The sequence below is a fragment of the Coenobita brevimanus genome, chromosome 14, assembly GCF_032717465.1.
Source record: "Coenobita brevimanus isolate Jiangsu-jjx chromosome 14, ASM3271746v2, whole genome shotgun sequence".
NCBI lineage: Eukaryota > Metazoa > Arthropoda > Malacostraca > Decapoda > Coenobitidae > Coenobita > Coenobita brevimanus.
The window spans coordinates 616,711-626,403 of NC_136967.1; positions in this window are offsets into that span (position 1 = coordinate 616,711).

Below are 9,693 nucleotides of genomic sequence, written 5' to 3' on the forward strand. Positions count from 1 at the left end.
TCATGCATATGAAACTGCAGGTGTATAAAGGGTTTATTGTCTGTGACTGCATTATCTCATAAGAGCTGTTTAGTCTTATTTGTTGCTTGATTGTCATCCAGAGTAAACTCTTAAAAAAGAACTTCAATATACCCTTTCCTACGTCATCTACAGTCCTCGGTGCCATTGTGATAAATTTTCAAACATTACCACTCTGCAGGATAGTGGACTTCAGGAGATGGGCAATTTAAGAGCAGCTTGAGCCTGCAGCCCACAAGCCTGGAATTCTCAACAATCATGGGATGCTTTAGTTGTAGGTGGGGTCACCCACCATCCATTCACTTTTTCTTTCAGGGAAGGCAGTTTATTGGCATCATTACAAAATGAATAGCTATACCTCCAACTTTTCCTTGTACTTACCTTTTCTAAGGATGCTCTCTTACTGCCACAAGTCAGTTAAACAACCAGCTACTATGTAATGTCTTCTTTTTGTAACTGTGTTTTACATACATCATTCAAGAACAAGGAAATATGGCAGCTTGTCATGTTGGTTCACTTTACAGTAGATACAGAAAATCATGCATGCTTTGATATGTAATCCTACCACAACTTATTGCATGCAGATTACTAACCCTGATACACCAAGGTGAAAGATCAAGAACCTAGATGTTGGTAGTTAATGTGTAATACACTGGGAGTAAAGTGCAGGGTTGTGTAATGAGTTGTGACAATAGCATTGATCCAGTCATCGACCCCACGTTAAGTTTGTGCTGTGCTCTACACGCCTGGAGTATTGAACCAGAACCGACAAGGACATTCACTTTATTATTTGAATTCCACTACTTCAACAGCATACTACAGCAGAGCACCTTTTTAATTACATTAATTTAATTCTTAATTGTGAGTGAATGGGAGTGTGGCTCATTCATCAGGGTAAACTTTGGTTAGTGTCTCTTTCTATTAAGCATTTTCTGGCTCTCTGGACCCTACCTCACTCCCACTCCATGGAATGGGAAAGGAGATCAAGATGATGGTGATTTATCTATCTATTGCCAGGTGTCTTAATCCTGTAAGGAGTGGCCACAAACAAATCGCCTCCATGTCGTCCTGTCCCCCACCATTTCACTGCCCTCCCCTGAGCTCACATCCCCCTATTTCATATACCTCTCCACTCCATCCCTCTATCTCATCCTCAGCCTTCCCCTCCCTCTCCCCCCCTTCACCTCACTCACATACACTCTCCTTGTTAGTCTCTTGCTCTCCATCCTCTCCACATGAAAGTGATATGATAATTAATTCTCACAAAATCATATGCCACCAGCCTTATTTACTTTGTCTTCATGCTAGATTTCTGACTTGAGTAGCATAGTAGTTTATCCATCGGCTGTGTCTGATGGATGTTACCAGTATTTATGGAAACTTCATATAAGAAATAAAAGTAACAGACAAGAATATTAATCCCTTCAGTAAAAGAGCTAAATTTTAAGCTGAATCTAATCTTATGGTAGCCCAGATAAAACAGAATACAGAATTATTTTTCAAACAGGGGGTTACAAATCATTCATAGTTCCTGATATCTTTTTTTTTTTTCCTAAGCCAAACAAAATTGGCGAGTGGTAAGAATGAAACAGCAAAATCAACCTTATGCTGAAAAGGCTACTATAATGTGTAGTAATAGTAATATTAGTAACTACAACCAAAGGCTTATCTGAACATGAACCAGTTGACTGCAGGCTGAATCTACTGTATATTCTCTGCAATCCACCATCCTCTTTATGATAGACATAGGGAGGGAACTGAGAGACATTAGTACAGTATAACCAGGCAGTGGAGCCACCTGGTCATAATCATTGTCACCACATGAAGGCACCTCTGCAATATAAATAACAAAGAGAAGGTGGAGAATGAGAGACTGACGAAAAGAGTGTATATGAGTAAGGAGGAGGGGGAGACCATGATAAAGTGGAGAGATGGAGTGGAGAGGTATATGAGAGACTGGTATGTGAGTTGGACAGAGAACAGATAAATAACAGAGGAAAGGGATATGTGGAGGCGATTTGTTTGTGGCCACTCCTTGTGGACTTCAGGCATCTGGCAATAGAGAAATTCCAGGGAACCTCCTAAACCCACAAGGATACGACTGTCTTTTGCTGAAGCCTCTAGTGCTCACATGCTGGTGTATTGATCTGACTCGGGACCCACCTTTAACAGCTGATGTGTAGTAGGTGACTGGATATCCATATACTGTACTGTTGATACTGTTCTTTACTTTAAACAAGTCAAATTATTGTCTTAAGTAGTGTTTACAAGGTCTTGTCTCTACAGTTTCTGAGTAAATATTGTTACTTTTCCTTTCTGCATTCCACGGAAATCATTTGAAATAATATTTTTTATTTGTTTTCTTTGCCAGTGTCCAGAAAAGAATTTGCCTCACTTGTTAGTGGATGATGATGATGGTGTCAAGTTTGTGTTTCAGTTCTAACTTAAGCAATGCATTCCCCACTGAATGTAGATTAAGTTACCAGCTCGTGAGTTATGGCAGCTAGTATATGATCTCATATTCTGAACAATGATGAAGGGTGTGGTGACATGATCATTCATGGTGAGACACTCATCATTACCTGTGGTGGTGGTAATTACAGATTCATGGCGGTCTGTGAGTTATCGATATTCTGTCTGCTCTTCCACCATTACATTCCTGGAGTTAGTCAGTGAAGGAATGTGTGTATGCGAAGACAGATGCCAGTGTTGACTGAATTCTTAACTCCTCACCAAGACCATGAAACTGAAGTAATGCATAGGGGCATGTAGCATTGATTGACTTACTGTACTAGATCTGTAAAGCTCTCACACATCCACGAGGCATAAACGGAGTGGCATGGGATGGAATAGATGGATGGATGGATGGTCAGACGACATACCTGATCGTAAACTAATATCACCCACAAATATATTCCTATGTATGGACATGTCTACAATCTGCATGTCCCAGGTCTGGCCAACCCTTCCATTACGGTGGTCTTTTTTTTTTTTTTTTTTTTTTCTTTTTTTTTTTTTTTTTTTTTTAGATATACATAGTCTTGATAGGGCTCTTTGAACTAGAAGGGTCAGATGTAGCTTAACACCATCACTATGTGGGAGCTCTCCTAATTCCTAGGTTGAATAACAGCATCAGGTTTAAGGAAGAATCAAATAGATACCATCGTTGTGAAGAAGCATGGTGCTGCTGGGACACATCTCATGCTTCCAGATGAAACCTAGTTGAGCACATTCCAATACATCTTTAGAATATAACTGTTTTCTAAGGACAGATGTGTGACCTAAGTACTGATAATTCTGTAGGGCAATAAGATCATATTAGACACACACACACAATATATATATATATATATATATATATATATATATATATATATATATATATATATATATATATATATATATATACCGTATACGTACACACACAGAGAAAGAGGTAAGTGAGGTGCAGAATAGAGTACTGGCCGTATAACACGACTGTCCCACATAGCTTATTGACCACACACACACACACACACACACACACACACACACACACACACACACGAGTCAGCTGAGGGATGGTTACTGTGTACGTAGGTGTGTGTGTGTGTGTGTGTGTGTGTGTGTGTGCCATTTGAGTGAGTGGCCTATTGTGCAATTCATTATGCATACCTGTGTGTCGTGTGTATGGGCTTCTGTGCGTATGTGGGTATGTATATACAGTATGTATGTGTGTGTGTGTGTGTGTGTGTGTGTGTGTGTTTTCATGAGTCTTTATGTCTTCTTGCACATCATCATCATCATCATCATCATCATCATCATTTTAACCGTATCTCCTCTACTCCATATTGGGAGACAAACACATTTTTAAAACTCTTTTCTGGAAATACGTCTGAGGAGAAAAAGTTTACTACCTTCCTGTTCTGCCTTAGAAGCTTTCGCCCGTTTACGACTCGCAGGGAATACGTGGGTAGTGGAAAATTGTCGGTTTGTATTCATGTGACGCAAACTGAGCCACTCACAGCTTGAATTCTATGTTGTGGTTGAGGGGAATTCCATAAGCTCTTGTTGTGAAGTAAATATGCGTCTCCTTGGTTGCTAGGGGGGCGCGGTAGCACAGTGGTAGCGCGCTGGACTTGTAATCGGGGGATTGCAAGTTCGAGCCTCGCCCGGGCTGCCGTGCCGGGAGGGGTAGCTCCCTCCTGTAACCCTAGCGGGGCTATATAGTCCAATACAGGGCTTAGCTCGGGGGAACTCCATTTCTCCATTTTTATCCTTGGTTGCTAGTTAGATTTATCCTCCAATCTGACTACATTTGGCCTGAGCTAAAGAGATTAGATATTTGACAGGAGAAAATAAGCTTCCCATAGTGTTGATTCTTCCGTGTCCTTTGAGATTTTGCGATTAAAAACTGTTGAGAGAAAGAGAGAGAGAGAGTTACATAATCCCCACCTAACGTACCCCATGCACTATACCGCTCGCCTGATTACACCATAAGAGAGATCAATAAGAGGTGTGACTTGGTGAGGCTATTGTTAATAATAGTTGTGGTAATTAGGGCAGTGATGACATGTAGACAGACAGATCGACAGACATAGGTACATGGACTGATAGAAACACACACACACACACACACACACACACACACACACGAATGACAAACAGACACTGACAGAGATCAATCGGCCAACACCTTAATCATCATCATCATCAGCAACCAAACCTCTTCTTCCATCTAAGCATGTGGTGAGTTAGGGCCTAGGAGCAAAAAATATTTATATATATAATAAATAAATGAAATAACTAGGATGGGCCACACACTCATTCACCCAGAGTTCCAGCCTTTGGAATCCTGACACCTTAATACCTTTTTAAATTTCGTTCATACCACTCCTAGGCGATTTATTTATTTCTTAAGCCCTTCTTGGTGTTCTTAGATTATTTATTAACTTTAGAGCAGGCGTCTCGTAGGGAAAGTAGAGATATAAGAGAAAATGAAAGTATTGGGAAAGGAAAGTGAAAGTTGTTATTCTCCATTACGTACACCCTTTACCCCATCCTCCTCCCCATCCCTTCCCTACTCCTTCCCCTCCCCATCCCCACACCACCCCCAATTTCTTACATATTTACTCCTCTTCCCCCGTCCCTCCTCACCCTTCCTCCTCCCCCCTCTCCCCCCTCCCCATCCCTAGACTTCCTACCTACCAATCCCCCTCCCCACCTGTCTTTCTTACCCCTCCCCATATCTCCTACTTCCTTTCCTTCTCCCCCTCCTCTCCGTCCTTCTTGTCTCTTTTACACACACACACACACACACACACACACACACACACACACACACACACACACACACACACAAACACACACACACACACACACACACACACACACACACACACACACACACGCCTGTCCCAACACCCCTCCTTTTTTATCACCCTCCCTACCACACTCTCCCCAAACCTTCCTACCCACACCTTCATCTCCCTCTCCCCACATCCCTCCCCACCCTATCCACACCCCCTCCTACCCTGAATCCCCCCTCCATCCCTCCGTATTCCCCCCACCCCACCCCACGGCAGGCAGTCGATGCGTGTATATGCTTGGTGAATAATGAATAGCCCAACACGTGCTATCCTATGTTATGGCCCTGTCTATCTGTCTGTCTGTCTATCTGTCTGTCTGTTTATCTTATCCCCTTTCTATCGGTCTGTTTGTCTGTCTGTGTCTGTCTGTCTCGTCATCTTTATATTATTGATTTATTGGTCACTACAGATCGTCCTAGCTATTCTGTATTGCGCTCTCTCTCTCTCTCTCTCTCTCTCTCTCTCTCTCTCTCTCTCTCTCTCTCTCTCTCTCTATCTATCTATCTATCTATCTATCTATCTATCCATCCACGCTGCATCTCATCCATCTCGACACCAATATAAAGATCCCCACGCAAACTCTATTTTTAACCCACAACCCCTCATTCCCTCCCAACCCATCCTCCTCCATATACACCTCCCCTCCCTTTCCTCACTCCACCCCACACACCCCACAGTCCCACCCTTCCTCCACTCCAAGCCCTCATTCCACCCCAGTCCACTCCTCTGCATAAATTTCCCTTCAGTCTCACTCAATCTCTAGTCTCATTCCTTGGCTCTTACTCATATCGGATAAAGAGACTCCCTAACACCTCTTCCTTAACGATTTATTTTTCTATGCTACCCATTAATATATTCTTTTTGTTGCTTCTTATGTCTTTTTTAATATCGACATAATTCCATAAATAACACACAAGAATGCAGTAACGGAGCAGAGTCAGAAATAAACCGGTAAGGAAGAGGTGTTGAGTAAGCAGAATACCGCCCCTTCTCACTCCTTCCATATTTATCTCCATTCAGATCAGTCCCTCACGTCCCGCCTATGCCACCCTCCTTCATATGCTTCTTAATCTGTTCCTCTTCTCCATTCCTTCATTCCACTCCACTCCACGCTTCCACATACTCCACAAACTCACCCACCTCACCCTCCTCCATCTTCTCAAAACTTATTCCTAAAATCCGTTCATCTTAACTTGGTAGAGATTTTCGTCCTTCATCAGCTGATTTCTCTTAGCTCACTGGCAAAATAAGGCAGCACTGTATATCCTTTCCTTAGCACTTCTTCGTGACTAGCACCACCTTCTAGTGTCTCTTGCCACAGCTAGAAGGTGGAGAGTTGGCAGTTTTAGGCCAAGTACAAGTGAAAAGAGTATGGGTATGTTCCTTCACTTCTGTTCAGAGGAAGACGCCCGCAGCAGACCCGCCGCCCGGAAAACCCCTTTGTTTGTGCGTTACCAGGGCGCCTTCAGGTTTCTGTTTGTTGCTCAGATCGTGTGACTGGGGATTTGCGTGCATGCGTGTTTGTGCGTGCGCGCGTGCGTGTGTGGGGGGGGAAGGGATACGTTTGTGGGTACGTATTTGTGTGTGGGGAAGCGTATGTGTGTGAGAGAGAGTTCAGTTCGGGTCGATATGAGTGCACAGTTTATAATTCGGCTCTTTAATCCCACTTTTTTTTTTTAAATCTAAGATCAATAATATATCTTTTACCCATTCAGTACGATGACGACATTATTCTTGCTGCCACCAGGTGATTATAGCGAACTTAGGAATTTACAGTTCGGTTCTGTTGTATTACTTGATTGCGTTTTTTTATTTTTTGGGGGGGCAGGATCTATACTCTCTCTCTCTCTCTCTCTCTCTCTCTCTCTCTCTCTCTCTCTCTCTCTCTCTCTCTCTCTCTCTCTCTCTCTCTCTCCCCTTCCTCATAAGAGATCTATACACCCTTATATTTTTTTTTTTTTTTTTTTTGTATTTTCCTCCTCGTTCAGTCTATCAATCGATCGTCCAGTTTGTTATTGTTTCATCACGAGCGTTGGGGCCCGGGGCTAGGCTACTCGGCACTGACATTTAGAGTGTCCAGTTGCTCGTCCTTAAGCGGTATTATGTAACCGAAACAGCCCAACCACTCCGTACGTATTCCCTTATGGGTTACATTAGATTGAAGCGCCTTAGCCCACTGATCCGCAAGGCGTCCGACTTGTTACCCAGTTCTATTATCTTGTTATTTTTTAAAGAGTCTGAACCCACTAGAAAACCAGGCTTCCTTCTTGTTACTTAGTTTATTTTTCATCTTGTTTATGTCCGGGGCCGTGTTGCTGTAAGGGTGTTCGTATTCGGCGATGTACAGTTATCACGAGTCGCATTTGGTTCCCGGAAAATTAATATACAAAATGCCGTTCTTTTTATGTCACTCTTATATTATGCTTACTACTTTGACGTGTGTGTGTGTGTGTGTGTGTGTGTGTTTATAAAAAGATTAGCGTCAATATGTTTACACTTTCACTAACCTGTTGTCATGTGCGGGTAGTTTTAGGAATGTCGCTGTTTTAACCTTTCATTTCATATTTATTTCTTCTTGGCGTGACTAACAACTGCTACTTTTATATGTCCCCGTTTATCTGTCTATTGTTATGTTTATTTATTTACTCATTTATTTATTAATTTCTGCGAGCGTTATGGTAGTGAGGGGGTTTTGGCGGGTGTTTGTGAAGAATTCGGATCGATGTGTATATAACTTACACGATTCGGCTCCGTGGAGAGGTAAATTCGTCACGGCAGCTGATTTTTTGTTTATTTTTCGTTTTTGTTGCGTTATTGAGATTTTGAGTGAAGTTTGTTATTTTCAGGGGGTTTTGTGGAATGAATTTTCGATATGTGAGTTGTGTCTAGTGTGTGTGTGTGTGTGTGTGTGTGTGTGTGTGTGTGTGTGTGTGTGTGTGTGTGTGTGTGTGGAGGGGGGGAAGACTGAGTGTGTGAGGTCAGGATTGAGTGTGTCACAGTGTGGGGCAGTGTGTATTAGAGTGTGTAGCGTGTATCAGAGCATGGCGTAAGGTAAAGTGGGATAGAGGAGGTAGAGTGTGTTAGAGTAAGTGCCGCAGGGTGTGTTAGAGTGTGATGGAGTGTGTTAGAATGATTTGTAGGGCTAGAGTGTGTGAGGTAGAGTGTGTTAGAGTGTGGGCGTGAGTGGTGGAGCAGCCCTAGTGAGCCGGCGCTACCGATCCCTCCCCCACCCCCCACACCAGCACATTCTTCCCGGCACACCAACACTTACCCTCACCCGCGCCGCTACTTACACCACTACACCTTAAGTACTTACCGACTAACGCTGGTACTTACGTCTACTACCGTTCTAAGTATCTACCGTCACTTACAGGTACCTACCATCCCCCGGTAAGTGGGTAGGATGTCCCTCGAAAGTACTTACCGGTCCCTGGAAGTACTAGCCGATCCCTTCAAGTACTTACCGGCTCCTATAGTTATTTACTGACCCCTACAGGTACTTACCGACCCCTATAGGTACTTACCGTCCCCATTAAACACGTACTAATTTATGTCAGTAAATACCTTCCTCTGCAGGCATTTACAACACTCTGTAGGTACCCAGTACTACCCCGAAGTACAGTATTTGCTGTACAACTCTCTAACTCTTTTCAACAGTGTGTTAGTACTTACAACCCTATATAAATACTTACACACCTCCGTAAGTAGCTACAGCCTTCGATAAGTATATGCTACCCTTCTACAAGTACCCACCACCTAGCCCTTCTCCGTAAGTACCTCCCACCCTTGTGTCAGTACTCCCAGTCCCTCCAGTCCCCCTCAGTACCTGCCTCTCCACAGCAGGTGTGATAATTGTCTACACCTGTCAGCCCGGCGACAGGTGTGCTGAGGCGCGGCATAGGTGTGTGGCGAGAAGTCCTTGTGTCCTTGTGCAGCCAGCTGGAACCCATTTTTCAGTCTGCTAGCGAGGCCTCTTAGCAACTCTTCCTTCCCAACTTATTTTCGTAAGTGATTCGTAAATATAATCTTACGTACTAGTGACAGTCCGTGGAATTTCCGGATATAATGTGGAAAATAAATCGCTAAGAAAGAGGGTGCTTAGAGAGCCTCCTAAATTGACGAGAATTTGTCAGGACTTAAACCAGACGGAAATAAATACTGGAATATAAATGAACCAATGACCGAACCGAATTGGAACACTGTAAGGAACAAAATTATTCATCTTGGTTTGTTCCGGGATTTATCGTATGAAATGGCTTGTTCTGGAACAAAAAGAAAAGAAAGAAAACTTTGGACTTTATACTAGAAACGTGACCAAACCGAATTG